This window comes from Anomaloglossus baeobatrachus, chromosome 4, assembly GCF_048569485.1.
Source record: "Anomaloglossus baeobatrachus isolate aAnoBae1 chromosome 4, aAnoBae1.hap1, whole genome shotgun sequence".
Taxonomy (NCBI): domain Eukaryota; kingdom Metazoa; phylum Chordata; class Amphibia; order Anura; family Aromobatidae; genus Anomaloglossus; species Anomaloglossus baeobatrachus.
This window is the reverse complement of record NC_134356.1, coordinates 506,213,674-506,223,150: the sequence shown is the minus strand read 5'-3', so window position 1 is coordinate 506,223,150 and position 9,477 is coordinate 506,213,674.

Here is a 9,477-nt window from a genome sequence, read left to right as displayed (position 1 = left end):
ATCCCCTGGCAAGAGTATTAGAGGCACCCTATGGTCTGGGTCTCCCAATACGGAACTATAAGAAAAAGAATTTACGGTAAGTAAACAAAATTCTCTTTTTTTCCAGCAGCACGGATGACAAGGGCCAATACAAGTCTATGGGTCCATGAGAAATACGTACAGCACGCAGATGGCGTCCATATGCTGTACAAGTTTAACATTGAAAAGTATAAGAGAAGCTTTGTAATTTTATTTATTTATTGATGCATCCATGAAAAACACTGATAAAAATTATGGTAAAAGCAGACACATGGATGGCACACTGATGCAAAACACTAATTGACACTAGTACTGTTTTTTCATGTACATTTTTAAATACAGACATGTGAATGAGTTCTTATAGAAATATATACAGTCATGACCATCAACAAGCTTCTTTCACCTCTGTACTGGAATTTTGGACCACTCTTCTTTGGTAAACTGCTCCAGGGCTCATATTAGAAGGTGCCTTCTCCCAACAGCAATTTCTAAGTTCTCTCCACAGGTGTTCAATGAGATTTAGATCCGGACTCACTGCTGCCAATTCAGAACTCTCCAGCGCTTTGTTTCTAGCCATTTCTGGGGCTTCTTGAAGTATGTTTGGGTTCATTATCCTGCTTGAAGACCCATGACCTCGGATGCAAACCCAGCTTTCTGACACTGGACATTATCTTGTGACCTAAAATCCTTTGGTAATCGTCAGGTTTCATTATACCTTGCACACAGTCAAGGCAAAACATCTTTGAACCTTCACCATATTTGACTGTAGGTACTGTGTTCTTTTCTTTGTAGGCCTCAATCTGTTTTTGGTAAACAGAAGAATGATGTTGTTTTTTTTTTTATCAAAAAGCTCTATCTTGGTCTCATCTGTCCATAAGATGCTCTCCCAGAAGGATTTTTGGCTTACTCATGTACATTCTGGCAAACTGACTTTTATATGTCTCTGTGTCAGCAGTGGGGTCCTTCTGGGTCTCCTGCCAGATCATTTACTTCAAATGTCAATGGATAGTTCTCTCTGACCCTGATGCCCCTCAGCCTGTAGGGCAGTTTGAACTTCTTTGCAACTTGATTGGGGCTGTATATCCACCATCCAGACTATCCTACTTTGCAACCATTCAGCAATTTTTCTCTGCCGTCCAGGGAGATTAGCTAGAGTGTCATATGTTGTAAACATCTTGATTATGTTGTGCAAATGAATATCAAGATCTCTGGAGATGGACTTGTAACCTTTACGATTGTTGATATTTTTCAACAATTTTGGTTCTCAAGTCATCAGACAGTTCTCTTCTCTTTCTTAGGAATGAGTGTACACGTGGATGTTTGGATTTGCCCAAACTGTAGTTAAAAGTTCGGTTCGGTACTTGATCTTGACCCCAGACCCCAAGCTCAATAGAAGTCTATGGGGACACAAACTTCGGTGCTGTAAAATGGTCGAAGTAAGGGCTAGGGGGCTGCAAAAGGAAGCAAAAAGTGGGTAAGAGTACGATAAATGCCCTGCAAACAAATGTGGATTGGTAAAATTACTTAAAGGGAATCTGTCTCAAGGTTTTTCCTATTTCATTTGAGAGCAACATAATGTAGGCAAAGAGATTCTGAAACTAGCCAAGTGTGAGTGTAGCAGAGCTGGGAGCTGTCCCTGCCCACAACAGACTCTCAATACAGATTGTGCATTGACTGTGAGGTGTTAATCACAACAGGGGGCTGGTGGACTGGTCTGTAAAGACACACCAACGTTAATCACAGAGCAATAAACCCTTTCCTATGAGTAAACAATAGCACACAGATAAGAGAAACAAGATGTTTTTACTTCTTTAAAGCTGGGGTCACACTAAACGACAGCAACAACGACGTCGCTGTTACGTCACCATTTTCTGTGACGTAGCAGCAACCTTGTAAGTCGCTGTTATGATCGCTGCTTAGCTGTCAAACACAGCAGCCGAAGCAGCGATCATAACGACACGCGTCGCTGTGCTGCAACATGTGCAGAGAGCAGGGAGCCGCGCACACTGAGCGCTGGCTCCCTGCTCTCCTAGCTACAGTACACATCGGGTTAATTACACGATGTGTACTGCAGCTACATGTGCAGAGAGCAGGAGCCGGCGCTGGCAGCGTGAGAGCGGCGGAGGCTGGTAACGAAGGTAAATATCGGGTAACCACCTTGGTTACCCGATGTTTACCTTGGTTACAAGCTTACCGCAGCTGCCAGATGCCGGCTCCTGCTCCCTGCTCGCCTTCATTTCGTCGCTCTCTCGCTGTCACACACAGCGATCTGTGTGTCACAGCGGGAGAGCGACGACCAAAAAATGAAGCTGGACATTCAGCAACGAGCGGCGACCTGACAGCAGTGGCCAGCTCGTTGCTGGATGCCACACACAGCGACAGCGACGGGACGTCGCTGCAACGTCACAGAAAATGGTGACGTAGCAGCGACGTCGTTGTCGCTGTGTGTGACACCACCTTTACTCTTGCAGCATGCCGTCCTCTGCTTACATTACAAAATCCTGGTGACAGATTCCCTTTAAAGGAGTTCTGTCACCATAGTAATAACAGTTGAATGGGAAGTAAATGAATAAAATAAAAACTTTAAAAGTGGCCCCTCAGAGCCTGTTTTCAGAGTTCCCCCACAGAGCACACAGAAGCCCTTTAAAATAATATACAATAAAAAAAATACTAATAATCCTGAACCAGGAGGCAGAGGTCCACGTGGAGGAGGAGGTTGAGAAGATAGACATAGTGGTGTCGGTGGAAGAGGCATAGGAGGAGGCAGCAAAATGTTGTTTCTTTTTAATTTGGGTAGGCCCCAAACATTGGTAATGGCACATAGAATGAACAAACTTCGGTGTAGTATAACAATGGCTTGGTGTGGCTGCTATACTTCTCTAGTCAGCTAAAAGGTACGGTCAAGGTCTGTGGGATCCATGCCTGGTTCATTTTAATGAATCTGAGCTTGCCCATGTTTGCTATAATGTATCTAATAATAATTTAAAAAAATCGGAAACATCAACATATGATATCATAATTCAAAGCTGTCATGCCCAGTAATGAAGTGAGAATTCATATTTTAATTCTCAGTGGAAATTGTACTGGAAATTTTAGATTGTATATTCCGTATTTTCCGGTTTGTAAGACACACTTTTTTCCTCCCAAAACTGGGGGGGAAATGGGGGTGCGTCTTCCAAAGCGCAAATGGCTTACCGCAGCGGCAGTGGTGGCGCATCAGCGATACTACAGGTTCGTGGTATGTTACGGCGGTGGGTGCCATTGATCTGCCGGCAGGCTCGGAGGAGGGGGTGTCGCGGCTCAAGACGGTCAGTGTGCGGCAGTGGAGGGTCAGCGTGTGGGGTCTCGCAGATGGCGCCATTGACCTGCGGGTTGCTTTGAATTCCTGGTGGTTGATGCAATGGACTTCGAGAAAATGGCCTCCGTGGCTATTTTTTTGAAGTCCATCACGTAAATGGCCAGCGATTCAACGGAGCCGGCAGTCCGCCGGCAGATCAATGGCGCTTTCTGCCACAACACCCCACAAGTCTGCAGTATCACTGATCCTCCGCTGCCGCACACTGACCCTCCTGAGCCATGACACCCTCTCCTCCGAGCCCACAGCATCGCCTACCCTGTCTCCTGTGACCTTCCTGAGCCGTTCCACCACTGCTGCTCCCCTCGGTGAGCTAATATAAGAGGCACTAGGATTATAAGACAGACCCCCATTTTTAAAGTAAAAATGATTTTTTTCTTATTTATTTTCTTCTTTCACATTTGGGGTGCGTCTTATAATCCGGTGTGTCTTATAAAATGAAAAATACGGTAATTATTTTGCCTAGAAACTTTGAAATGTCAAATAGCGTTACAATGTGGATGTGTAGCAGTTGCACTTCATATTTAACTGTGCAACTCCAGGCTTATCATGAGGAAAACAGGCAATATATATGGCAGAGTTAATAAAGAATACATATTTTGCAAAAAAAAGTATTTTATTAAGTACAAAAATGACCAGGACCAATAGAAAACAAAATTACACAACTTGTCTTAGTTGATCAATGATGATCTCGTTTTGCTTTGATCAGCGCAAATTCAAGTGTTCCATGCTTGTAAACAATGCTTTTACATGACATTGCAGTAAACAGGAAAAGTTAATCTGCAAATAAAATACAATGAAAAATGTGTGAATAAAAAGAACATCCCCTCGTGATAAAATCTAGTATCTAGATCTTCAGCCGTACAATTATTGTATCTGAAATGTAAAATAGACGCTCCTCCTGGGATCTCCAGGGACGAGAGGATTCCATGGAGATATCTGCTATTATCTTGGGGATCCTGTCACTAAGGCTTACGATAGTGAGCCACAGACATGCTATTATGCTGAATGTAGTACAGGTCCAAACAAGCTTGTTGAATTATGTTTATAAAATGGCAGCACAACTTTCTTACTAGTCATTATGGAGGTGCTGTATCTGTGGCGCCCCTGAGGCTTCCGTCGCCACAGGTCATTGCACCCCATCCAGTGGTGTGATGCCCCATTCTGAGAGAGGAAGAGAGTGAACTCCGGTCCCCTGGTAAATCCACACTACACCCATTGCTAGGAACACACTGGGACCAGGGAAAGTGGCAGACAACCCTCCCATGCTGCATGCTGGGAGGGGGTCATAAGACCCATCCCTGCTCCTATAGGGTAGATCAGAGCAACTGGGGAGGTGGGAGGAGCCATCTGAGAGCAGACACAGAGAGGAAGGTCAAGTTTAGTTAGTCGAAGAGAGGGAGGGGAAGGAGAAGGAGGCCTGCTGGAGGCAGGCAAGGAGGAGAAGTAAAGAGGAGAGAAAAGCCCCAAGTCAGTCAGGGGCTAGAAAGAAGAAAAGAGACGCTTCCTGGTGAAGACCCTGGGACCCAGAGGTCCAGGTGACACCACGTAGACAACAGAAGGAGTCGCAGGGCCACGGGCAGTCTGTATAGCTGTCCAGGGCAGTTTAGAGCTGTGGTGGCCTGGTCCACAAGAACATCGGTGGAGAGATTAAGCTGCTACAGGGGACGGTCCCTAGAGACTGGAGGAGTGCAAAGATCATCTCCAAACAGTAAAAACCGAGGCCCAGGGAACGTTGCAGGCTCCCCGGGCCAGAACCCATAGCAGAACTTCCAGAAAAGGGGTAATCAGCCGACAGGTGACCCCCCAGCCTGGAGGCTGTAGTGGAGGCCAAGCCAGGTTAATCCTATCAAAGGCAAGGCTAAGGAAGACAGCAGAAGATAGAGACACTAAGAGAAGGGTACCGGCTTTTACTCTCAGAATCACCCAAAAACGGCGGAGGTCCCTGACAGTGGTCCCAGCAGTCCAAGGGTTCCCGGGACCCGACAAGAATTGTGAGTAAAGAACTTGAACTGCACCCTTGGAGTGGTCTCAGTCATTTCAGCTGCATAGACATTCACAAGCACCAACAGTGCCCCGGGCATTGCTCCACCTGTGGGGAGCAGTACCACCATTGCTGCTATAACATCCCCCGGAGGCCTCATACAGCAGCGGCGGCCTATTAGCCGCATACCACAGGTGGCGTCATGAACACAAACTTTATTCATCTAGCCACATATTTTACTGACACCCACCAGGGCCACGGAGCCGGGCCCAGCCACCACTGACTACCACCGGACTAGTCCGGCCCGGCACCGGGTGTCCCATAGCCCTGGGGTGGGCGAGTCAATTTTGGCGTCACGAACAGGATTTCGTGCCCGGTCACACCGGGTACTGTGCGCCTGAAGAATCGTGAAATAGCCTGTGTTTACTGTGAGAAACTGCCGCCATTGAAGCCACTGAGCGCGGGAAGAAGGGGGGCGTGAAAGAAGAAAGGGCGCGAAGAGAAGCCCCGCCCCCTTGTCCAAGAAAAGAGCGCGAAGCAGTGCCCGCCATGGAAGGCGGAGGAAGAAGAAGAAATGGCGACTAGACAAGCTGGCCGGCTGGCAGAAAGAGTCTAAATGCCAGACCAGCAGATAAAGAAAATGTACCTTATCGCAAGCGGAGTGATGCCGGTCGTGATGGGCTGGGCGCCAGTCTGGCGCCAGATACTAGTGCAGCCTCCGGCCCCGTCTCCAAGAAGGGAAAGGGTGCAGCCGAGTGGCGTGGTCGAGCACCCGAGCAGTGTTCCAGTCAGCATTCCCCAGGTCGGCAGCATGGCGGAGGAGCTGCAGCAAGGTGCACCAGGGACCGGAAGAATGGATCCTGAGCTGGACCTGCTCCGGGAGGATATGCGAACCTTGGCGCGAAGGCTGAGCAACGTGGAAGTAGAAGCGGACCGGCAGAGAGAAACACCACTGGTGCCGGAAGGCCTGGGTCAGTGGATGGATGCCGCGGAGCAGCAGCAGGGTGAGCAAAATGAACCCCCGACCCGTCCGGACCCATGGCCCCGCCAAACGCCATCGCCTAGCCCCTTCACCAATCCACTGGCCTTCCCCGCCAGCCCCGCTGACGCCCGGTGGGGTACCGGAGGCCTGCCGGAGACCCCCGCAGACGGCGCCTGGGGTGGGGTGGACCCCGAACAGCTAGCGGGCCCCCTACCGAGTCCCCCTGTGAGCCTCCTGGGAACGACATCCCCGGGAGTGAACTGGGACGCAGCGCCCATTGCAAGTGGGGGACTTCAGCAGCCTCTGCGCCCCAAGGAGACTCCCTTAGCAAACGAGCTGACTTGCCGGAGACTGGTGGCAGAGTACCAGAGGGAGCGGGAGGTCCGGGAGGAGAAGCGGAAGGCCAAAGAAGCCGCTAACCTGGCCTCCAAGGAACAGGTCAGGAAGGCCCTGAAGGGATCCGAGGGCCCAGTGAGACGGGGCCTAGTCATCGATTTCCGTCAAAAAGGCGGCTGGGGCTTCATCAGGGAGCCCGGTCTGGGCAAAGACGTATTTGTGGCCCGACGCGACATCGAGGAGCACTTGCCCAGAGGCCACCCAGGGAGAGATGCTAAACCGGGTGATGTGGTGGAATACACACGGCTGATGGGGAGCCGTGGCTGGTATACGCTGCACGTGCGTATCCTAAGGGAAGAAGCGGCCCCAGAAGAACCAGAGTGGCGCCGCACGATGCCAGCGCGCAGCATCTCCCCTAGCAGCAGCACTACCTCAAGGCAGGCCCAGGCCGCAGAACTGAGCAGCGGTCCTGCAACAGCCACTCAGGAGACGCAGACCCGGATCTCCATGGCTTATATGCTGCCTAGGGCCCTGCCAAGAAGGGACTCCAGCACAGAAATGCAAGAGTAAAGTGAAAGTAAAGAAAAGAAGAAGCTGAACTGTAAATAGCCCCTGTCTGCCCCTCATTCTTTGTGAAGATGTCCCTTTTGTGCTGCCCTTATGTTCTTTTTGAAGATGACACCCTTTCCTGCCTTACTGCCCCTTGTACTTTTTGAAGATGTCACCCCCCATGTTTGTATGTACCGGGCCACGGAACTGGAATGTGGTCCCCGGTGAATGTTTTTGTGTCTGTGTAACCAGGCCACTGGACTTAGTGGCTGGTTGTGTATTTGCCCTTTGTTATTTGAAAAGCTGAACGAACTGCCAGGCTACTGGACTTGTGGTAGCTAAGAAATGTATATAGTTGCACCCGTTGTGCCCCCTACCAGAATTATGGGGGATGTGCCCGAACCGTGCAATGGACTGGAAGTGCACACTTAGAGTTTTTTCTTTATAAGAAGTTTGCAACGTTTACCTATATGTGCCTCCCATAAAGGGAAGAAATGTTTTACTGTTGTTGTTACATGCATGTAAAAATGTTTTTGCAGTTTCTCCACATTTTCTGTTGTTTTTCAGCCCGAGGACGTGCTGGGATTTGCTGTGGGGGAGTGTGGCGCCCCTGAGGCTTCCGTCGCCACAGGTCATTGCACCCAATCCAGTGGTGTGATGCCCCATTCTGAGAGAGGAAGAGAGTGAACTCCGGTCCCCTGGTAAATCCACACTACACCCATTGCTAGGAACACACTGGGACCAGGGAAAGTGGCAGACAACCCTCCCATGCTGCATGCTGGGAGGGGGTCATAAGACCCATCCCTGCTCCTATAGGGTAGATCAGAGCAACTGGGGAGGTGGGAGGAGCCATCTGAGAGCAGACACAGAGAGGAAGGTCAAGTTTAGTTAGTCGAAGAGAGGGAGGGGAAGGAGAAGGAGGCCTGCTGGAGGCAGGCAAGGAGGAGAAGTAAAGAGGAGAGAAAAGCCCCAAGTCAGTCAGGGGCTAGAAATAAGAAAAGAGACGCTTCCTGGTGAAGACCCTGGGACCCAGAGGTCCAGGTGACACCACGTAGAAAACAGAAGGAGTCGCAGGGCCACGGGCAGTCTGTATAGCTGTCCAGGGCAGTTTAGAGCTGCGGTGGCCTGGTCCACAAAAACATCGGTGGAGAGATTAAGCTGCTACAGGGGACGGTCCCTAGAGACTGGAGGAGTGCAAAGATCATCTCCAAACAGTAAAAACCGAGGCCCAGGGAACGTTGCAGGCTCCCCGGGCCAGAACCCATAGCAGAACTTCCAGAAAAGGGGTAATCAGCCGACAGGTGACCCCCCCAGCCTGGAGGCTGTAGTGGAGGCCAAGCCAGGTTTATCCTATCAAAGGCAAGGCTAAGGAAGACAGCAGAAGATAGAGACACTAAGAGAAGGGTACTGGCTTTTACTCTCAGAATCATCCAGAAACGGCGGAGGTCCCTGACAGTGGTCCCAGCAGTCCAAGGGTTCCCGGGACCCGACAAGAATTGTGAGTAAAGAACTTGAACTGCACCCTTGCAGTGGTCTCAGTCATTTCAGCTGCATAGACATTCACAAGCACCAACAGTGCCCCGGGCATTGCTCCACCTGTGGGGAGCAGTACCACCATTGCTGCTATAACATCCCCCGGAGGCCTCATACAGCAGCGGCGGCCTATTAGCCGCATACCACAGGTGGCGTCACGAACACAAACTTTATTCATCTAGCCACATATTTTACTGACACCCACCAGGGCCACGGAGCCGGGCCCAGCCACCACTGACTACCACCGGACTAGTCCGGCCCGGCACCGGGTGTCCCATAGCCCTGGGGTGGGCGAGTCATATCAGGGCCTAGTTTTAATCTCCTTATACTTGTACACCCACTTTAACAGAGGATGTGCAAATAAGGATGACATACTTACTAGTGTTGGTATATTAAAGACGATAAAATACTACCCTCAGTCCAAACTTGGAACCCCCCTAAAACGCAATGTGAGGATTGCATAAAGTCCAGCTCTTTCTTGGTCATGCAGTTGCTGAATCCTAGTCCCATGTGATGTACACACTATGAGGATTCGTCTCTGTTCGCTGGTTCTAGCAGTCATCATATGATGAAAAGTATGCAATTTGCATAGTTGAATTCACGTGCCTACTAGAGTCTTAGCTGCTTCCGTCAATGTTCTATTGAGAGATGCGGCTGAGACTCTAATTGGCCTCTCATTATACACTGTGTGCAGAATTATTAGGCAAATGAGTATTTTGA